At 34.0% G+C, this 22,657-nt stretch overlaps 1 long non-coding RNA gene across 3 annotated transcripts in view; it reads left to right on the top strand.

Annotated features, from left to right (window-relative positions):
* The window catches only part of LOC121095272, a 192,353-nt gene that overhangs the window by 13,137 nt on the left and 156,559 nt on the right, over positions 1–22,657 (top strand). For all 3 annotated transcript variants that reach the window (XR_005830042.1, XR_005830041.1, XR_005830043.1), the window contains exons 2-4: positions 1,239–1,447; positions 6,885–6,977; positions 17,691–17,854. This is a non-coding gene — a long non-coding RNA (uncharacterized LOC121095272). The remainder of the gene's footprint in view (positions 1–1,238; positions 1,448–6,884; positions 6,978–17,690; positions 17,855–22,657) is intronic.

The following is a 22,657-nucleotide window of genomic DNA, read 5'->3' on the forward strand; positions in this document are numbered from 1 at the left end:
TTCTCAGTCTTGAGCTGTACTGAACTCGATAAGGTTAGCTGATTTGCTTTCACTGAGGATCTAATCCATGGACTTTAGAATCCACTGTGAAGTTCCATAGATTGACAGACACTAAATGTATTTAGGTGGGAAACTAAGCCATGGTTTAATGAGAGGTTTTTTTCAAATTGATTGCCAGTATCAATGCTATTGAAAAGATAAATTATCTTTTGTCTTAGAGCTTTAAATAGCTACAAAAAGCTCAGCCATTTACCGTTTACTGTTTAGAGACATTTTTGAACACAACACATGCTTTATATTTCATGATAAAGTAGCCTCATGATATAAAGATTTGTGAATTGAAAACAATTTTTCAAAAGAACTGTCATGCATCTAACATAATCCAACTGTAATAATAGCAGTATGAGGCTTACATTTTCAAAATTATGTGTATAGACACATTCCATTAACATTAATGGCAGCTACAAGGCTAAAGATCAAATTTTTCCTGAGTTAATCCTCTAACTCTGATTGATTTTAGTGATTTAAGATAACTAAATAATTTTTAAAGGCCTTCAGCACCTAAGTTTTTAAATATATCCAGCTCAGACTGAATTGTTATCAGTACAATGAGTATGTTTATTGGCACAGTTTTGGTCTATACCTAGATAGCTACTGATTATGTTTCTGCATGCAATTTACAACAATCTCCTCTGAAGATTTAATTGTAAGTGCATTTTGTGCAGAGACAGTACACCATTTAGAGGTCATTTTCTGGTTTTTGGAAAAAGAAGAAAACTAACATTGGAAGTGAAACAAAAATGTCATTTATATGATACAGTGTCATATGTGGAACTCAAACAATGTACAAAAGATTCAGGCTTAATTTTCCTGAAGCAGAAGAAATGAGAGGCATTTCATTTTTGTAGGTGAGAAGTGAAATGTTCCTCTCTGCTCACTGATAGAGGCATGCTAAGGTGAATTTTAATTATGACTAAATTGTGGTATTACTCTTTCATACCCTGAACATCTGTTCCCTTCAGGAATGATGATTTATGCAGGCTATCACTGCAGACAGCTTGCTACAGCTTATGTCACGGTTAGTAGGAAGCTGGTGGTAGTATTTCAGAAAATACCAGCATCTAAGTGGAGACAGGCCAGTGTATTTTTAAGGTAATAGGGAAAGGGGAGCATGATATGTCCGTTTTTAATTTTGAAGCCAAATATTGACTTGACTTTTTTTTTCTTTTTTCTTCCAGACCATCTGTCATTAATGAAGAAAGTATCTTGGACAGTGAATGGCCTGGTTCTTCATAATGATGTCAAGCAAAAGAAAACCAAGCATGTCATTTCCAACTGCATGTAGAAATTTACTGAGGACACCTCTGATAAAATTTTGGTGTTTAAGAACTGCACAAGGCAGGAAAACTAGGAGCCTATTGCATCACAACAAAATAAAATTGAAAAGGTAACATTTGTTTATTATCATGTTTGAATGAATGCATCTTCAAAGTACATTCATTGTTACTGCAGTTTTATTGCTTTCATATAACTATAGATTATTATTTTAATAAAAACAGCCAAAAATGTCCTTAAATTACAAAGCCTTATTATATATACAGGGATTATATGTATGTTCATGGTAGATAAGGGGAATTTTGATTCTGTGCTCACTCTTTACTGAAATACCCCCCGCACTTTAATCTGCTTGTTTTTGCCTAGTAGCTACCTTGCTTCTGATCATGTGCCTAATTCTTGTCCTACTTTTGTGTGTGCTACCTAACAGTACATTATCTGAGGATTTATTACTAAGGAACATTATTTCTAAGATTATCTGAGGCATGGCTTATATATGTTACATATGTCTGAAAATACATTCAATTTTGATTAGGTTAGATATTATAAATATGCAGTAGTTGTAATGTTTGTCTTAAAAGATATGACACTATAACCATAAAAAAAAATATTTTAAATTTGCACTAGATACTAGAACCTTTATTCCCGTCTAAGGCATTTTAATACTTTCTTGAAAATTCAGTAGATTTTAGAAGAATTGATATGCTGTTTCAGTTCTAGAAGGGTATATGTAGTTGTCCCAGAACAAGTATGGCATATACGCTTTAAATCACCTCATTTCTATTATTGCTCTGTGATATATTTGAAGTGTTTTACTAAAAATAATATTTAAATTATTTTCAAACCTAGGGCTGATTCACAACATGGAATATTTTGCAAAGATTTCCACTACATGTAAGGAATTTTGAATGCCTGGAATATTAACGCTCAGCCCTTTCTGAGTTGTGTAATCCATTTTTTTTAAGCATCTGTAGGACAATATGATCATTGTAGGTCTCTAGCAACTAAAAAAATTCTATTCTATTGTAATTATAATTTTCATCCACTAAATTAATACCCAGGAAAACTATACCTGGCTCAGTTAACAAAAGGTCATATGTCTGTCAGTTTTCTAGTGTCGCCTGTGATAGATATCAGACCATATTTTGTAGAACTAATTTTGTTATTGCATTGGTGCTAATTTATATCTAGAAACTGGATGCAAATGTGAATAATAACAATTCTGCAATAAATGGTCTTAGAACCTATCATCTAACTAGAACATTCATGATACTTTCAACATCAGGAGGATAATCAAAACACACAGATCAAACTTGTATGTACATTGGAGCAAAAAAGTTCAGCAATAATTTTTAACATCACACAAATTCAATAGTTGGATACCGTATTAATAAATCTTTGGTTTTGTTTTTTTCCATGGGGTTTTCTTGACCTAGAACATTAATTATTAAACTGATATCCATGAGGAAGTTGTGGACTGCTTGCAAAGGGTGTCCAAAAAGTGACTGAGGCGATAGTTTTGAGTACATTTCAAGTCAATGTATTCCAGCACTGTTGCTAAAAGCAGGCTCCACCACTTGTGCCCTGTTGTTGCAGGACTTCTGCAGCTCTCTGGACAGCACAAGGGTTTTGCTCCATCGTTCAGTGAACCACAAAGGGAAGATGACATGCCAAAAATAAACCAGTAAATAATTGGCAATTTTAATCTGGAATGGTTTCTGGAATCTGATCCACTGCACACCCACCCAAATACTTTTGCGAGCACAAAAGAAAAGATCACATGGAAGTTTGGAAATGTTGGGAAAATTCTAGCATGTGTGTACAGCTTGATGCAGGGGAAGGAGAACCAAGGCTGAAGGAAAAGTTGCATGTTTGTAGGCAATTCCTGTTGGCATTTTATACAAGTATCTGATCCTCCACTGAGAGGTGACTGTATAAAGGTCAACACATTTAAAATAGATTGGAGATCAGTGTCTCAGGTGTTAATGCAACAGTAAGTATCAAATAAAAATATTTTAAAATCTTCAAAATGGTATTTCTTCCAGTCTAGTGATTTAAAAAGGAAGCATATTTTTTGCTTATAAATCAAAACCACAAACAAATTACTGTAAAAATTGCAATGCTGTGTCAGACTGGACTTTCATCTAGTCCAATATCCTGTCTGTGAGTGGATGTCTATAGAGAGGTGGAAGAATAAAGGCAGCATATGATACATATGGTGCATATGTTGGTGATTTCCTAGCACGCTGCCCTCATCTGGGACAACCCCAGTTATGGTATAGTCAAATCACAAAGAATATATCAGAAGCAGAACATTTTCCTTTTTCTTGAATAGAAATAATGTTTTTTTTATTTGAATGGGAGATTATTCCTTCCCTTTGGAGCAGCATTCACTTAGCATGCTTTAAAAAAACAATTTAAATGTGGGTTTTTTTCTATGTATAATAAGCCAAATGCTCAGCAGATTGTGGCTACTGTGTGAAAAGTCTGTTTCTTTCTCTGTAGTCAGTAACTATTTCTTTTCAGACTTTTACTTATCTGTGAAAAAGTGGACCAGCTATGTAGAGTGATGTGAATTCACCATATACTGGTGGTATCTTGGCAGGAAGGTCTGAAGTGCAGCTGGAGGGTGTTTGATTCTCTTTGTTCTGAAACCCTGACAAAAGTGATAACATTCTCACTTTGGTTATGCTAGATCTGTACCACTGAACAAATGACAAAAAAGGCACACTGAACAATTGCAGTCTCTGTTACAGTTCTCAAAAAGGGCAGATTTACCAGACTGTACAATCTTCACAGACTTCCTCCTATCTCCATTTAGTGACTGTACAGGCTTCTGATGGAAGAACTGAACATCTCCCATACAGCAATCAATATAGTCACGTATATCAAATAGGATACGTAATTCATTGAAGGAAAATATTTTTTTTTTCATTATGAAAATGCCTATCCTTATGCAATTAAAAGTGGAAGGAATGATAAGTATATTTATAAGATTTGAACTAAGGGACAAGATAAATATTGATTTTTTTTCCCCTATTTGTTTTGTATTTGAGCTAGTTGGAAGTTTTTTTGTCCTGCCAAAATTTAGAAAATGTCTACAATAGTTTTACTGAGCTAAGATCTTTCCAAACATTTTTTAACACAGAGATCTAAGACTAGAATTTTGTAGGAGAGATCTGAGTACAGATCCACATTCTGTTTGGTTTAGATTAGACTGGAACCTAGTTGTTCCAAATTATTTCAGATGGGTATTTTCAGTTAGGCAGCTGCCTAGAAAGCTAAGGAACCTGTGGTTGTAAAGAATTAGAAACTACAGCTGTCAGAGGGCCTTGACCCCATTGAAAGAAATTGTAAAATATTTGCATATTTTCCTGTCTTCTAACTTGCCAGGAAAAATGTTCTGAGTTAGGTTAGTACTGGATCAGAAACACGGCATTTGGGCCTAAATATTTTAAAAATGGGCAAGTGGAGGGGAATATGTTGTATTTTAGCAATCCTAAGCGGTATGCAACACCTTCAAAAGAGTTCCATGTTTGTGCATGTTAGAACAGCATTGAAGCTACTGTAATTTCATTTGAAACTGGAGAAAACAAAAACCAAAAAACAACCAACCAAGGAAACACAAGTCTTTATTGATGGTGCATTTTCTTTGCCTTATTTTAAATTATGTTTCTTTGGAGAGGCAGCATCTCTTGTAATTTCGGTGTGCAATGTCAGTTGTGGAAAGTGGATTCTGTTGAGGTAGGAGATATGTTTTTCACACTTGAACATGTGTTATTGCAGTTGAAGGTAGGATTTCTAAAATGGGACACATTCCTCTTAAAATTTACAAGACTCATAAAATTTTTATTCATACTTTTTGTCTGTTTTCTCTAAAAGTGCCTTGAAAAAGACAGCTTAGGATATTCACCTGGCTGACCTGAAATAGGCATGATGGGTGAATAATGTCATTAGTGTTTTCCTCTTGCCTTTTCTTTTCAACAGTTCCATAAACAATGAATTTGTCCTGGTCAAAGTATTGCCATTTCTGTCATCAAAAAGTAACTTGTGTGCTATCTATCTTAGACTTTCTTCCAAAGAATGACAGGTAATTTCACTAGCATCATTTTAGTGACAGTTTCTGCTTTAATCACACAACTCCTATAGTGATGATTCACCTCTTTCATAAATTTTGCATTCACTGAATAGCATTGCACAATATAAAAACAGCTATTGTATATATTCTCAAGTATTATGATTTCTGTACAAACTGGAGAAAGGTAAGCTAAATATTCAATAAGAATTTTGAAGTATGTGTAGCAAGAAAATACTATTTAAAAGGATGCTATCAAGAGATACAGGTTTTAAATTGACTGAGGTGTATGACTTTATGTTATTCAATCTGAAAACCTGGTTCAGCATAAAATCCTAATAGTGGGAGGATTCTCTCTAAAACAACAGCTGTAATGCATGACTAGGAAAAAATAGAACAATGTGGACATGGACAATAAGTATAATTTAGAATTTGACTGTGGGCACAAAAATTGGCTTGTGATATCCCCTATTTGATAGTATACAACAAGCTAAAATATTATTTTGTTTGTGGCATCTTGTTCTAAGTGTTTCTAAAGAAGAGTTTCTATGTTTGTCAGCAGAATGAGAAGTTATTTGGAAATAAACATTTAAAGTAATCCAAAACCACGTAGTTGTATGTTTAATGGGAAACAGGTGAAATAAAGCAATTGTGACATTTCTAGTTTAGCATATCTTTTTGTTCAAAGCATTCAAAGCATGCATGCTCCAGTCAAAATATGCTATTAGCTTAAAAGTGTAGTAAGGAATATCAAGCCCATCTTTCTTTTCTGCAGCACCCAGTGTAACTCAAATGTGCACTAGTAGGCCATATACTTTCCACCACTTAGAAGTCTTTTGCTGAAGTCACTGACTAACTTTTAAGGCATTACTACATTATATTTTTTTTTCTACCATGGCCATCTATGTTCTATGAATACACATTAAAATATTTTGCACAGCATATTCATGCTTTTCTCTGGCTAAACTGATTAGAATTGATAACAGTTTTCTCTCTATATCTTACTCTGTCTAGAAAGTCTTTGAAGTAGAGCTTCCTGTTACATGTATGTGCACAGCATCTGATAGAAGCAGATTCACTTTTCACAAGCATCTGAATTTTTCTTCTTCATTTCATACTGTTTCAGTTGGTAAAAAACACATAACATTTTGTTATACCTGAAATTACTTTTTATCCAAGAATAACTTTAAATATTTGATTCCTTGCATTTCTAATAGATTTGCATATATAGAATACTGTTCTTGCAATGTGTATAGTCAGTACTGGAAATGAGAGGATCAGCAGCTGTACATTCTGCATTTTATGTGGGGTGTAGACTACAATGCAAAGGCATTTGTTCTCTAAGTGGTAAATAATTACTTTGTAGCTTCTTAGAGCATATTCATACTGTGGTGGGGCTTTTTTGTTTTTCTTAATATATTTGCTAAAAAACTAGGTCTTAATTATTTGCAGTAACATCTTTCTTTTTTTAAAGTTTTCAGATGATTGTACACTGAGGATGAATCTTACTTCTCCAGTGAGATACTGATACAACATATGTGGGGAACAAATCGGCATATCATAAATGGTAAGTAACATTTGTAGGACAGACTTTCTGTTTACTACATTGTGGTCTTAGAACTGAAAAGTGAATCTGGACTTACTTTTTAAATATTTTTTTTTTATGTTTGTGCCCTTAAGTTGATCTAAAAATGGCAAATAATAAATAAGCTTATGAATAAAGCTATTGTTTTATGTAATACTAGCATTTTAATATTTGCATAATTTTTTATCCTTTTCTCAGTGATTGCATGTCTTTTTCTCTGTAGGTACTTCTTTCGTCTCAGAGCTTTTTCTTACAGCTTCAATGGGATAAACACACACATAGTTTATCTTTTCTATCCTTGTATATGGTCTTTAAACAAGACACCATTTCAACTCTGTTTAAGAAGGCTAAAAAATATTTCTTTGTTTTCTAACAAATAGCTATATCTTTGTACTATAAATTAGGCATTTAAGTATATATCCCTATGACATTTTTTCCTTATTTCTGAATATATCACTTTATTATTCAGACTAAGGATTTTTAGTGCAAGGTTTTCAATAAATGAGCTCAAGAGCTTCCAGCTTTAGAAGTTCCTATATCTGTAAGTAGTCTTCCTATCATGGGAGAAGTGTACAAGGAAGATGTAGCATTTGTAAATCATTAAAAGGACTCTGAAATTCTTTGATTTGTGCCTCAGCAAATGTTTATGTAAGTAGTTTGCTTATTTCTCTTTTAGTCCTAACCACTTTCAAAGAAGAAAATCAGATTTCATCCCAGCTAGGAGTACAGTTTCCAGGGGTTTTTGACTCTCCCTGCAAGCCAGATAGCATCCCCTGGCCACATTTCAGGAAGAGAGAAAGCTCTCTTCATTATGAGCATTTCCTCATTATTTCAAAGTTTACTTTTTCAAAGTAAAATTTAAAAAGTTATTTATTGTTTTATATATTTATTTATTTTAAAAAATTTCAAAGCTACTTTCAGATGAAAAATATATTAAAACTATTCTTAATTATTAAGAAAATATAAAGAATGCTTATGAAAATAGTTATAATAAGAAGAGCATGATAGCCTCAGCTAAATATTGCCCAAAACTGTCTGAGGAGAAACTGGACTAACACCCTGTCAGCACTGTTGAAAAAAGAACCCAGCGATATATTCAGAGCCTTCCTACTCAATGTGATGGAACTATTTATCTCTTTGGTGGCATTTTCAATTATGGGACTGATGACTTCAGTGGCACATTGGATAATAAGATATGGATTAAGCCTTTGTGTGCCTCATTTTCTTTAATCACAGACTCTGCAACCACACTTGAAGCATTTGTATATAAGCATAAGTTACTACTAAAATATTTCCTTCAATTCATTTAAATATAACTCAGTCATGATGAAACACTCAGCCCTGCCTTCATTGTGAAATCCTATACTGTGACAAAAGTGTCTTTGATGCCAATTACTTTACCTGTCTAAGAATCAACCCAGATATTTCTTTTCTGCACCTCATCCTAACATTTAACTTCAGACTTAGCTTAACATTTCTATCCTCATATATGGAATCCTGACAGATCCAGGAAAAGGAAACTGGCATTGAATCCATAGCTAGAGAAGTTTTTTTTTTTATTCTTAACCTAGTTAGGATCATAATTCTGAATATAGAAGCACATCTCTGTGATGTGTGTATCATTACCGTACCATATAGATATAAAAATTAGCTCTATGCCTACTATCAGGTAGTGTGTGCTCCACAGTATTTTTCTCCTTTTATACGTCTATGCATATTCTTAAGGAAGTATATTCATTGATTTGTCAGACCAGTAAAAATTGGCATCAATAGATTAATTAATTGGTCTATTCAGAGTAATTTATAGTAATATATGTGATGCAATATAATAGAATGTAATATAATATGGTATAAGCTATATATATGGAATATTATTATAGTAAATGTCTACTGATACGTTGCATGTACAATGTATTATTGCATTTACTATATATAATAATAGAATGTTATACAATTTACATGAAAATTTGATACTCAAAACTAACTGCTCAGTCCTCAGTTCCACTCACCTGTGTGAAGTTCTAAAACTCTGTTGGAGAGCACAATTGAATCTATTGAATTTATCTGACATACAGAATGTAGCCCCTTTTACATACCTTATTCTGTTTAGTGTAGAAAGCATAGTATGAGCAGGGAAAAGAAAAAAGATGTTTGAATTGGTCTGGCAAATGTGTACCTGCTGACACCATGGGTTGGAACCATCAGAGCATGTAAAGAGCATTAGGTTCCATTGTAAAGCATCTTTACTTGGTAAATGAAGAGTGCAAAAAATGACATGAGATCAATTTTTCCTTCTTCTCTTTGGCAGTATGTACATCTCATTGAATGGAGAACAGCACCTTTGATTTTTAAGTAATAGTTTTTTAGAGTAATATCTAGAGTTGCTTGCTATGAAATCTGAATATATCCATAGGTAGTAATTTTTTCAACTGTAGTCCATTAGGTGTGAGCCTTTTGCCTGAATAAAGCTCATATCTATGAGATCATAGTTATGAAGGTTAACCCTTGTATTCTGCAGGACCTTTCTCTACCTTCTGCATAAGTTATGTGGTTATTGAATTAGGCAATATGTATTCCTTTTCTTCTCCTAATAAGTCTTAAAGAACTTTTGCTCATTGGAAGAACTGCTGGAGGAAGAATGTATAAATAGGCAGACAGGAATCATATAAAGTTCAACAAAGGGAAATGCTAAATCCTGTGGCTGAAGAGCTATAATCCAGTCCACCAGTATAGGCTGGGGCAGGGGGAGTAAAAAAGATGGATTCTGATTCTTCTTAGTAGTATTTAAGAAGCAGTGGGCACAAATTGAAGTGCAGGAAGTTCCACTTAAATGTAAGACAGAAAAGTTTACTATGAAGGTGGTTAAGCACTGAACAGTTTTCCCAGAGGTGACAGTACCACTGGATAAAACCCTGATCAATCTGCTCTACCTTGGCCCTTCTTTGAGCAGAAAGCTAGACTAGACAAACTCTAGACATCCCTTCCAACCTCAACCATTCTGTGATCCTGTGAACTTACCAGGTGGGCTGCAGTTATGCATCAGAATGAACTATTTTGAAGAATTCTAAATATACTGTGGCTGAGAAGGTCTTGGCCTTTCATTTCATCTGCAATTTCATCTGGACAGGTTTAACTGCTTCAGCACTGAACGTTTTGAGAATAGAGATGAGCATCTGCAAGTTAGTCACAATTTAAAAAAGGAAATACCCACAAAAATTATTGAGTTTTATAAAAGACTTCCACAGGTTTGATAAACATCTTCCAAATGGTGGCACAGCTCCTTGTGTGAGTGCGGAAAGCTTTCCAGCAACAATTATAAACCAACAAAGCCATCATGAGTCTGACTAGTTAAAAAGCACCCTGATTAAATACTTAAATGTAGAAACTTGACCTCAGCAAGGTTTCTTTAGTGCTAGCACAAAGACAGGAGGAGAAAAGAGGGAAAAGGATAGAGAACTTTCAAAATTAGTTCTGAAACTATTTCTCCAATATTGCATGGATTGAAGCTTCCCAAAAACTCTTAATAACCAAACTTCTGTGTCAACTAGATTGCTGTAGACTTGCACTATACTGACATTCATCAGGATAAATATCAAACAATGAAGAGAGATTAAAAATCTTATGGGACCTAGATTGGATGAAATGGAACTAAACTGCTGTATCTCTCTTTTTGCTTTAATATGGTTATAATGATCACAAATATACACAGGTGTATAGAGGCAGTACACTCCTTTCCACTTTTCTTACATTTAATTCCCTTCTATTTCATTCTTTACTCCTAAATGAGGAGCAACAGTAAATTATTACTCTGTATTTATCTTGCAGTCTTAAATTTGTCCAGATTCTAATTTTGTCTCTGAACTTCAGCACAAGAGCAGATGGAAAACCTGGTTGTAGGTTTCATGTGACTAGAATGATTCCTTCATTCCAAGTTAAGCATTCATATGTAATTAAATAACTTGCATAAATTGTTTTAAAACAACAAAACCAAGTTGGTATGGTTTATTTTGAATTGGTGACATTTAACTAGAGGAGATGATGTAGTGCAGTAAGTATAGTGAGGCTTTGGTTGCACAAAGAGAACATTGTGAGCATTGCAGCAAGTTTGATCCTGACAAACATTACTTTTCTTGTTCTGTGGAGCTACTGTAATGTGATTACTCTCCTGCAGGCCATCACAAGTTGTCACTTCTGGTTGCTGTTGGCTTGTTTGCTGTGGTCCCACACACTGCTGTTTGCAAAGCCACAAGCCGTGTTGTACTGTCTGGAAATATGTATGCCTGGAAAAAATTCCTGCACATGAATGGACTGAGGAGTAAAATTAAGGCTATTGTAATTCTTTCTTTCTGCCTGGAAAAATAGTTTTCTACAAAATATGGGATTATAATTCTGGATACTGAGTAGAACTTTGCTGAGTTCTTTATAGCTTGAGTTATGCAAATGACTTAATATTTAGGAAGTGTCATTAATTAGTAGGAGAACAGCCATTCCAGTCCAAGGCTATTTTTACTTTTACATAGCAAGTTATTTAAATCTATTAATTTTCTATGCTGAACTGTTATAAGCTATTCTAGTAAAAAAAAAAAAAAAAAAAAAAAAAAAAAGATGTGCAGGGTGGTAGAAGTGGAGAAAGAGGCATAAAGTGTATTGGAAAACTACCAAATGTCCCCTGCAAATGGACCCTATTCAGAATCAGTAAGCGTATGATGAGTGAAGTGGTTTTGAATATCGCCTTTAGATTCCATGCTGTTACAAGGCCAGCCCCGAACATGGCAACTCTTATTTCCACACACAGTACCTCTTCACTCTCAATTTAACCCAAAAATCTGATGAACCCATTACTCCATACTTGATTTCATGGAACAAGGAGTAGATATAGTTACAAATGATCAATCACAAGCCGTGAACCAAAGCAGCAAGGCATTAACAATTCACACCATTTCGGTCCACTTGCTCAAGCAGAAGATGTGCCAGCATATTTAATGCACAGCTACTTCGTTCAGTTCAAGAAAAGACATGACTCATGCTCATTTTAGGAACTGAGGAGACTTCATAGGTTTTCATGCCTACTAACCACTAAGTGTTAAGACTTTGCACTTCTAAACAATTAATATAACCAGGTGTTCAGTAAAGGTCATAGAGGTAGATAAGTTTTTAAATTAAATTTTTTTCAGGTTAAAAATAAGTGGAAGGTTGTCCTAGGAAACGGTTCCCACAATAAAGCCAAGTTGTGTTGTACAAATTTGTATTGTACAATCAACATCTTGTTCAGCAGTATTGTAACATTGTAGACCCCACAGGCATATGCCGTCAATTTAATGGAATCACTGAAAAAGCAAAGCAGCTGTGAAAGATTGCTTTAAGTACAGCAATCGTGTGCTTGTCATTCTGTTCAATGGTGGAAAAATCCAAATTCGGATAGGCATCAGTATTTAAGAAAATGACTGCTAAAGCATCTCTCATAAGTACCTTGGGGACAATACGATTTGACATATAGCATGTAAACAAAAGTACACAGCAGCTGTTAGATTAGTTTTTGTTTGAGTAAAAACACACTGACATAATTCAAACAGCACAGGAAAATGCATGTTTTCCATCATTCAGTTTCCATATATAAAACAGAGTTTTGGGTAGAACATGCCAGTTGCCCTGGACAAAGAGCTGTGTGGTGTTCACTGAAAATAAGAAACAGTGAAGTACAATGTATGCTAGGACAGTATCATGCCCTCTGTGTAATACATATACAGTGTACAGTGTATATTGAAAGTACTTCAGGAAAAGCGTCCTGAGGAAGTGTAGAAAGAATTTCCAGTATTTTATCATATTGGAAAGTTTTTTTTTTCCCCATAGAAGAAAAAATGTCAATGATTTCTTTCCTGGTTTTCTGATACTGTTATTTATTAAGAAAAAAATACTTTTACTGTTTTGCAGGTTATTTGGTAAGAGAAATTGACGTAGAAAAGAACTCAGCATAATACTAATGTTTATGCTCCAATAATGTCATGAGTTTAAGCAAGAAGAAAGTTAACAAACTGGATTTGGGGGGATTTGTTTTTACTTTTTTGCAGTCTTCTTGTGATGATTGCAAATTGCTGGTGGGTGATTTTCCCATTCCTTTACAAATGTTCTGCTTACTTTTTGTGGATATCCTACTGGGCTTTGGATTTCACGCTTTCTGTCACTCCATTTGATCAACACTGCACTCTTATCATTTTCAGCAAGTTTAAAGGCAAGACAAAGAAAAGCAGATTTTGCTCTCCTGTTTGCCACAGTGGCTTCGTGCCATTATCTCCATCAATTTAAAATCTCTGGGTTTTGTTTTAGGAAAAAATTCTCATCTCTGTTCTTCAGGGGAGTGTAAAATTACACTGTAAAACAATTATTTTCTTCAAGGAAATTCAATGTTTGTCATGTGATATGAAGTCAAAAAATCAATGAGGGGGAGAATAGAAGCAATAAAGGTATATTTATACTGTTCATCTTAGCTGAGAAGCAAAGATCCTTGGATACTCTCTTTTATCTAGCAGCTAAGACTGCTGCAGTAAGAAAAATCATTCAATTAAATAAGAAAAAATGCAGATGGCTTCTAATGCAGTGTTTAATTTCTGCATAGGAATTATAAAGAAAAGGGATTTTGTCTATAATTTAAAATATTTTCTGTAACTTCTGACTACTTTCCTTTGCTCAGCTTCCCTTGAAGGGAAGTTTCCTTCCTTTAAAATTTATTTCATTTTCTGATCAAGGACGTTTGTCATCAGTTCCCTTCAGGAATTCCCTCTCACAGAAAAATTTCTAACCTCCTGAGAGACGTACATCATGAGTTGTTCCTAAACCTTACCAGTTAGGTCATGCACTTTCTTTCCAAGGGTTAGTCTTTCTGTGGTCAGCACACTGTTATTGACCTTGACAGTCCTGCTTCATAGTTCAATTTTTGTAATGGTTGAACAGCTATAATGTTAAATGGATGATGCAGCACTTGATGGACTTGTAGATTTTTGGGAAATTTTGCCTATAGATTCTTTCACCTTGCTTTATAGACTGTGGTCTGTATCAAGCTGTATTATCAAAGCAGTCTAGTGGAGCTGGGAGTTATTTTATGGAGTCATTACTGGTACTCTTAGTTTTCAAAAGGGTATTAGTTTAGGATAATACCTTCTTTGTTTTAGTTAACTCACCAAAATGGACAGAAGTCTGGAAGTAGCTAGCTGTTCAGTAAAAATTATTCTTGCATACTTACATCAGTTCCAAATGAGAACATCACCATTCCTAAACTAGGGACCATTTTTGAGTAACCGTGAATTTTTTATCGAAAGTGCAAAGGATATCTTCTGGGATCACCAAATGTATGCCCAAAGCAATACACTTATGGAGTATTTCAGTAAAAGTATACTCTTTTGATTTTACTGCCTTGCTGTTCTGCCTTTATTCCTTTTCTTTTCTAGGGATACATGGGTTTGTACTTCGGTGAATGCTTAATAACTTAAATAACATTGGTTTCTGGCATTTTAAAAAGGAGGCCAAAAGAATGGGGGAAAAAAGAAAGAACACAAGCTGTTTAAGACTATAAATCTGAAAACAAAAAGGTTCAGTGTGGAATGAAGCAAATACTGTTATTGATAGAATCAGTTGATGTTTATGGAAATTAGTATTACTTATACAAAATTATCTGGGTCTGATACCTAGTGTGTCTAATTTGGGTGTTAAGCATGTCTGAAAGAGGTGACACTTTGAATCTTTTCACTTCTGAGCTACCCCAGCAGGTCCTGGATCTGTCCCCTCGCTGGTCCTGAAGGTGAGGTCACCTCACTACCTTCAGGGAGGTGAATCAGCATGGCCACATTGTACTGGTGTTAAAATTATTTGTGCTAAAATAATCAGTAGTATTATAATTAGTGTTCAAATGTAACATCCACTTCCAGTATACACACGTTTTCTCACAGCTGTGTTTCAGTCTGCTTGCTCACTCAGCAAAGCAGCACTACTTGGGTTTATCTTCGTTTTGTTTGTAATCATTTTCTTACAATAACTAGCTCAGTAAAAACCTTACTTGCTTAAGTTATTTGTAAAACTTCCAGAGACTTCACTGGGATCAGATTTTCATCCTTTTATTTTCTTTGAACTAAGTGTGACTGTAACCACTCCTCATAACCACATAACATGAAAGAGATTTAATTCTGATGCCGCTCGCTTAGTTCTGAAGTAAATTCAGTCCTGAAGTAAATCCTGCCGGTGTTCCTGATCAGACCTCATTCATTACTTTACCTAATCTTAATTTTATGTCTGACTCCAGTGTTAAGGAGTAAGTGCATTATTAGAATAGTCTGGAAAAGTATTAATTCACTGATTGTCACCTTGAAATAAGTTTTGCTTATGTTCAGTTGCATGGCCATATCCTGACAAACTGGGGTTTAAAAGCTATGTAGTATGACTTCTGGTTTGGAGTGTTTACTTTGATGGCAGATTTTGAAAAAAGTTTTGCAGGATTACTTTTTAGGATCATCAGTAAGAGTAGGTTAATATGCATATTAACCTTGTTCAGTGAATACCCCTCAGCCTTATTTTTTGAAGTCTGGTCTCCCTTTAGATAAATGGGATTGTTATCATAAATTTAAGTATGGAGAGGGTTGCAGCTCATTTTCTTTTAAGTCTCTGCAGAGCACTGAACCCATGTTTGTATCTTTCTATGTCTTCTTACATTGCTTCTCTTTCTTCCCATTTGTCATTTACACAAGCTTCTGCATACCATTTTCTGCTTCTGTAACAAAGAAAGTACATGTGTGACTTAGAGACAATCCTGAATTACTTTGGAAGAATCATGTGATAGGTTTTCATTGAAGAGATTACTCGAATGGGTTTTGTTAACCATGTAGGTAATTGTTTAGATTGAACCAGAACTTTCTCAGTGCTTTTATTTGTTCTTGTATTTGTGTATTTTGCTGAACTGAGATTGTACAGTCTTGTAAATATCACAGCAACATTGGAACTCTGGGGTTTAAGTTTTTAATAAACATTGGGTTTTAAGTAACTAAATTTTAATGGCTTTGCCACTAATTCAGAAAAGGCATAAGTATGCATCCTGGTAAGTATGCAGGATGGAAGTAGCTGCAAGGATATCTGCTGGAAAAGTAAGCATACTATATGGAAGCTCTCAGGACTGCTTATGTGAGAATGCATAGAATTAATGGTTAAATAAGATTATATCATGAAATTGTGCAAGTCAGAAGACCTGGATTTTAACATGATTTTTTAAAAAGTAAGGCCTTTCACAAAAAAACCCACATGTGGTTTTGCTTAACCATGTGCTTAAATCATTCATAACATACACTGACTTTAGCAGAGGCAATGTATAGTCTGTTGCATGTTTACCTATTTATCTCTGAAAATGGATGTAACTGTATGGTATGTTCCTTCTGTATTTGTCCAAAAGTCTCCAGTTATAAAAAACCTCACATATGCAAGTTTCTTAACTAAGGTGTTAGTTCTGACTGTTAGTTTTCACAGCTGAGTGAACAGCTATTGAGGCTAAATATTTGCCGTGTCCAAATGGAACGTTTGTCTCCTATTCTTAATAGAATAAATATGTAAAGTGTAGTTCATCCACTGGGACTTTCTCTGGCAAAACCTATAGTATTTATGTACCTAGGAAATCCACCATTTATATCTATATGGTAAATATGAATCTTTATATGATATGAATCAATAGATTGATATAGGTGGGAAAATTTTGTATATAGTTTTATGTGCATTGTTAGCAAGTGTGCTTTATACAGGAGGGGTTTGTGGGGTTTTTTTGTATTTTCTTGTTCATTACTAGTAAAAACAGATCTTGGTGTTTTTCTTCCCTTCCCCATTGCCAGGTAAAAGCCTGAAATGGTACTTAATGCTATTTTATTTTGTCATATAAGAAAGGCCCATGTATGCATCACACAAAAATATCTGCTAAGCACGTGCATCTCAGTATTGCCTGAAGGCAAAATAATCATTTCTTATTTGTCACATATATTGACATCAGGTCTCTTTGAGACGATGCTTCCAACCTTTACAGTGACGTGAAATCCAAGAACAGCCAGAAAAAGATCTTGTTGAGACCATTGCCATGAATCAATTTTCTCTATGTTTTCATTTGACCTTCCTCATTACTAAACAGCTACACTGCACATTTTTCTTTGTTACAAGTTGTTTTTTGAGTAGTGGAAATGAGAAGGGTATAATAAAATGGCTTATGAGTGTTGATTATATTTTAAGAATGTTACCGTTTATAACATGGTAGGTATATGTCAGCTCCTCAACAGGAAACTGTATACAGAAACAACATGGATCTTGCAATTTTATCAGGACAATGCAAGTAGATTTCAGCAAGGTTGGTTCCAACTCATCTGTGATAAATGAGAAGATAAGGCAATCAGTGCACACCATGACACTCCGTGCAGCTAGTTAGGCACACTTCAGAACTATTCAGGTGTGCTCACGAAGCTTATGAGTCTTTCATGGGGGGTGTCTCAATATAAATACGTCCTTCATGGTGGCCACTAGAAATGCAGGAGTTGCTTTTCCAAGACTTAACCCAGGTCAGATATAAATAATAGATATTAAGAGTTAGTTCTGATGCTGAGGCTGTGTTAGAGGCTGCATATTTCAGTTGAGTCAAAAGAATGCATTTTCTTTTTTTTCCTTTTTCTTCTTTTCTTTGCATAGCTCCTCATCTTGACAGATGCCTGCAAAATTCCGTCACACCTTTGTGTGGACCTGTTTGGGTCTTTAAGAGAGAAGGTTTCAGCCTCTCAGGAGCAAAGATTTATATCCAAGGAGTTCTATTGGCCCGGCACCAGCGATTAAAGTCTGCAAACTGTTGCAAACAGGTGAGTTGTCCCACTCTTTAAAAGTCTGCTTTTTTGTTTTCATTTTCGAATGTACTAATTGTATAAAACCAATGCCTCGCACTGTGTCATAAAGAAGTGTGACATGTATTGCATAAGCTGCAGTGCCTGTTAGGAGGATGAAATTATTCTCCTATAATTGCAACGCGAACAATAAAGGAGTTAATTGTGTCTCTCTTTTGGTGTGGGATGTCATATGTCTCATCTTTTCTTGCTGCATACTGTGCCTAGCTGTGATGTTCCTTATGTGGAAATTCTCTAAAGCACTCATTTTTCATTGCTTGTTCTGCACATGCAGTTTTTAATGCTCTCATAGATCTTCCCATAAAACTAATTTAAATAATTATTTAGTTGAAACATTTTTAAAATAAATAAATAAAACACAAGTATAACTGGTGTTGCATTATGAAAAACTAAATAAATGTATAATGATTTAAAACCTCAATATTTTAATTACTATACATGTGCCATTATGTAAATATACCAGACATGCATTTTACTTTGAAAAAATAGTAGAAAACAGGTACTGAACATATTGTTTGATAGTTTGGGAGCAATCAGATGATTTATTTTTTATTAATTGGATGTTTTAGTTTAGGAAATCTAAGTAAGAAAACACCAATCTTGTTCAGCATAGTTACTTAAGTTCATTTATATGTGTAAGAATGTATATATCTTTAAGGATTAGTGGAGTACTTTATAAAAATAGTAGGCATACAGATTTTCCAGGAAAAATATTACATAGAAATTAACCAGCTCGGAACCTCCCATTTAAGAATGGTCTCAGGCCCCAGAGTTAAGAAGACTGCATCAGATAGATAAGCTCCCAGCGTATGTAGGAAGGGGGAGGAGAGGTGCAAGCAAAGTGTCAGTCACACTGTTTATACAGCACCTCCTGCTGTCAGATCCATAAAGAGGAATGAGAATTGACTTTGGAAGAGGCCGTTCCTGTCTAGAGCTAATAGTGGTCAGCAAGAAGAAATCAAACAAAACAAAAAACAACACGAGAGCGTGTGAGAGAGACAAACAAGCAGAAAAGAGAAAAAGGAAAGCTTGTTTCCAGTACAGTGATATATTAAAAAGTGAGAAATATCTTTCGAATTTTTGTGGATAATACTTCACTTTTAAGACAATGCTGCCTGTCACAAAACCTACAGAAATGAAATCTGTTACTTTCCAGTGCCTTCACGTACAATATTTACTCTTTTAGAAAAAAATATGTAAAATGCATACAAGTATTTAGCAAGTATAATGGTAATTAGTAGAACAAAACAGACAATGGAGTTTCTAAATAAAAATTCATATGCAAGTAATTTATTGACTACATTTTGCTCTTCTCTGTAAAGAACATATAAAGACATTTTCAGTAAATTAACTTATGTTAATCAGTCCTCTGGTGATTATCCAGCAGTGTTCAGTCGGAAATTGTAAATGACAAGAAAAATATAATAATTTTAGTAGATTTGAAATCTCTTCTGAAGACAAATGATTCTTTATAATGAAAGCTTTGCATATAGACGTATGTTCAGTATAACCACATTGGACATTTTTAACTTTTAAGAGTCCAGTTTATGAGGATAAATGTCAGTACAGCTATGACAGTTAATTGTCTACAAAAAAGTTATGATTAAAACATTTTAATAAACATTTCAAAGTGGTTTAAGTGCTTAAATGAAAATTTTACAGCACAAGGATGTTAAGGGTTTTGTGCAGTTAATGTGCTGAAAGCTTGTGTTGTTTTGAATTATATTACTTCAAAGATAAGATATGACATATAATTCAGCTTGTAGTGTCTCTCTGTTAATTTTTCCAACCGTTTCCCAACTGAAGTGTGTTAGTACCGAACATAAATGAAATCGTTATAATAACTGCATGTTATGTTATACTGTAGGTATAACAATACTTACTATAATCTTACTGCATTTTGTTCACGTTGACCTTTTTTTCTAAACAACTAAACCAAGATGGTTTTGTAAAGACATATTGTGATAAGATATAGATGTAAGATTAGGATGCATGTTAATAAAGAACCAGGACATTCAATCAAAATACTATCACTTTGTCCTGTTGTGCTAAGGCCTGACAACATAATGCTATGATGACTGCATACAGTATTCATACCAATATAACATCTAGCCATTACTTGAAAACATTAAATATATTTTCTTGATTTCTATTTATCTCAGTGTTATTTTGACATTTGAATTATTTGTATTTACTTTGTCTTTTCATTTAAGTAAATAGGGAATGGAAGAAAAAAAAAAAAGAAATTCTTTGAATCAGTATTACTCTGCTAAGACATTATAGTCTGTCCATTGAAATCAAATAGCACATATAACTAATAATATGCTAATACATGTAATTCTATAATAATAACCTATTATAACCTATAATAAAATCCATCTGGTCTTCAGTTTAAAATGCATGTATTGAATTAAAAAAATGCATAGTTTCAGGTCCACAGTGTGCACTGGTTGCACAGTGTTGTCTTTATAATCACTCTGTTGCTTCTTGCCCTAGAGGAAGAAAACTGAGAGACTACCATCTCTTTGCTGTAGTCTTTTTATCCTTTTAAAGAGGATAATCATTATTCTTCAAATTGTATTCCTTGAGAATAATACAGGTGAAGTAAAACAGGTAAAACTGAGAGGGTACTTGAACTTTGGGAAGTGGTTTGCACTTTATTTAAAGGAGAAAGGAAGAAAATATGTATAAACAGTATACTGCAAAAGCCTTCTATTTTTTCCTTTAAACTCTTTCTAATTTCAATTACATATTTGTATAATGAGCTATAATCGTCACCAAAATCTTGAAAAAGCTTATATTGACATTTTAATGCCAAGAATTCTAGGACTGTAAAATACAGTTTTCTAACACAAAAAGTAAAATTTAAGCAGCAGTACTGTTAGGATTATTCTGCTATTAATATTTCAGATGTTATAGCCTTTTGCCTTGCTATTTTAAACATGCTGTGTTGGTGTCTGTTGGAATTTCTGAGAACCCCAAATATATCAGGAGGTTAAAATCTGTTAATTATATACATGATGTATGCAATTGGGTGAATGCATGTAAGGCATTTTTAATCTTTTTGTCAGGCTACTGTATTTTCTATTAAAAATATTTTTAGAAAAAAAAGCATCACCAAAATGGAATTGCTTTTAAGTGAGATGTAATACATAACAATAGAAATAACATTCTATCTGATAGTATGGGATATAGTTAACACTTTCAGAGATGGGGGATGTCCACCTCATTAGCATTCTTCATATGTAGTGGTGCTGTTGGTGGGGGTGTTGAAGTAGGAATGCCATTGTGCTGGGTTCCAGTGTTTGGGGACAAACACTGCTGTGGAGGGAACGTGTGAAAAGGCCATAGTACTGACAGTGAATGAGGAAGGCTGTGCTTTCTGTGTGCTTCAAGCAGGGAAGCTGTCATTCACAGGCCTAGCACAGCTAAACAGAGGCCAAAAGAGAAGACTCAAATACCTTTTAAAATGATATTAATGATCTTTAAACATTTTCTTCATTTAGGATTACATTTTAGTCAAGCTGTTGATCTGTCCTTTACTACATAATATACAATGTACATGAACAGGTAGATAGAAGAATATCTCGTCATAGCCACAGTAAAGATTTATTATGGAAAATATATGTGTATAAATATTTGAGAATCGCAAGTTGCTTTAAGTATATTTAAATGTTTTTGAGCATGTGTTACTTACAAGGCTTCGGCGAAATTTTAATGTAATAGTTAACATACATAGCCAGTCCTAGGGTTCTGTTCTTTGTGCTTTTTTTTTACTGGAAGTGTGTTATATGTGGGGATGAGGGTGCTGAGCTGGGATCAGAAGAGCCAGGAAATTGTGCTGAATGTTCATTAGCTTGATCTACCAGAACTTGCAGTAATAGTAATTAATCATTTGAACCACAGCAAATTACATTACATTAAAGTAATGGAGCTAGTATGCAAAATACCCTCAAGAAAACAAAAGAGAATAAAATTATTGACTGATTCTACTATTTGCCATTTTGGCTATGGGAACACAAGCTCAAATGTACAATTTCAAAACTGTATAGCCAACAGCTTTGCTGTTATTATTCTAAGCTACATCAATAAACATTGTAATTCATAAGGTTTTCCTCATTTCACTTTGCAGATCCATAAAAATACTACTGACTTTTAAAAAATTGAAATATTGCAAATACCAGGACAAATTAAAAAGAAAGACTGTATTTCTTCTACTTTCTTCTGTTCTCTTGACACTGCTGACTCAAGTACTGGAGGTTGAATACATCTGTGATGCACAAACAAAAGCTTTTCTCCATAACTTTTCTTTATAAGAAACATATCATTACTATTAAATTTGTTTTCACAGATTTCAATAATTACATTGTGTAGTAAGATTTTTAATGACTCTTTTGTGTTTTCCCCCCCTTACAAATAAAATACAAACTAGCTGTTAGGTGTAATCACTTTGCAGGGGGGTTGGCTGGCAGAAACTAACAAAAGAATACACTTTTATCAAGTATTTTTTTAATCAATACATTTTTCCTATAATTTTTATATCCATCCTAGTTCATAGACTTGTCAGAAAAATATACCAAAGAATACTGACCCTCTTTATAAAGTGTTTTCAGAAAATTAGATTATATCGTGGTAAAGTTGGCATAATAATTATTACATATTATTTGAAGAAAAAGAAGAAATTCACCAAAATTCATATCTTGATTTCCAGTTCAAACCAATCTTGTATGTGTGTTTTTATGATTTTTGAAAGTATATTCT

This window comes from Falco naumanni, chromosome 10 (genome assembly GCF_017639655.2).
Source record: "Falco naumanni isolate bFalNau1 chromosome 10, bFalNau1.pat, whole genome shotgun sequence".
Classification (NCBI taxonomy): domain Eukaryota; kingdom Metazoa; phylum Chordata; class Aves; order Falconiformes; family Falconidae; genus Falco; species Falco naumanni.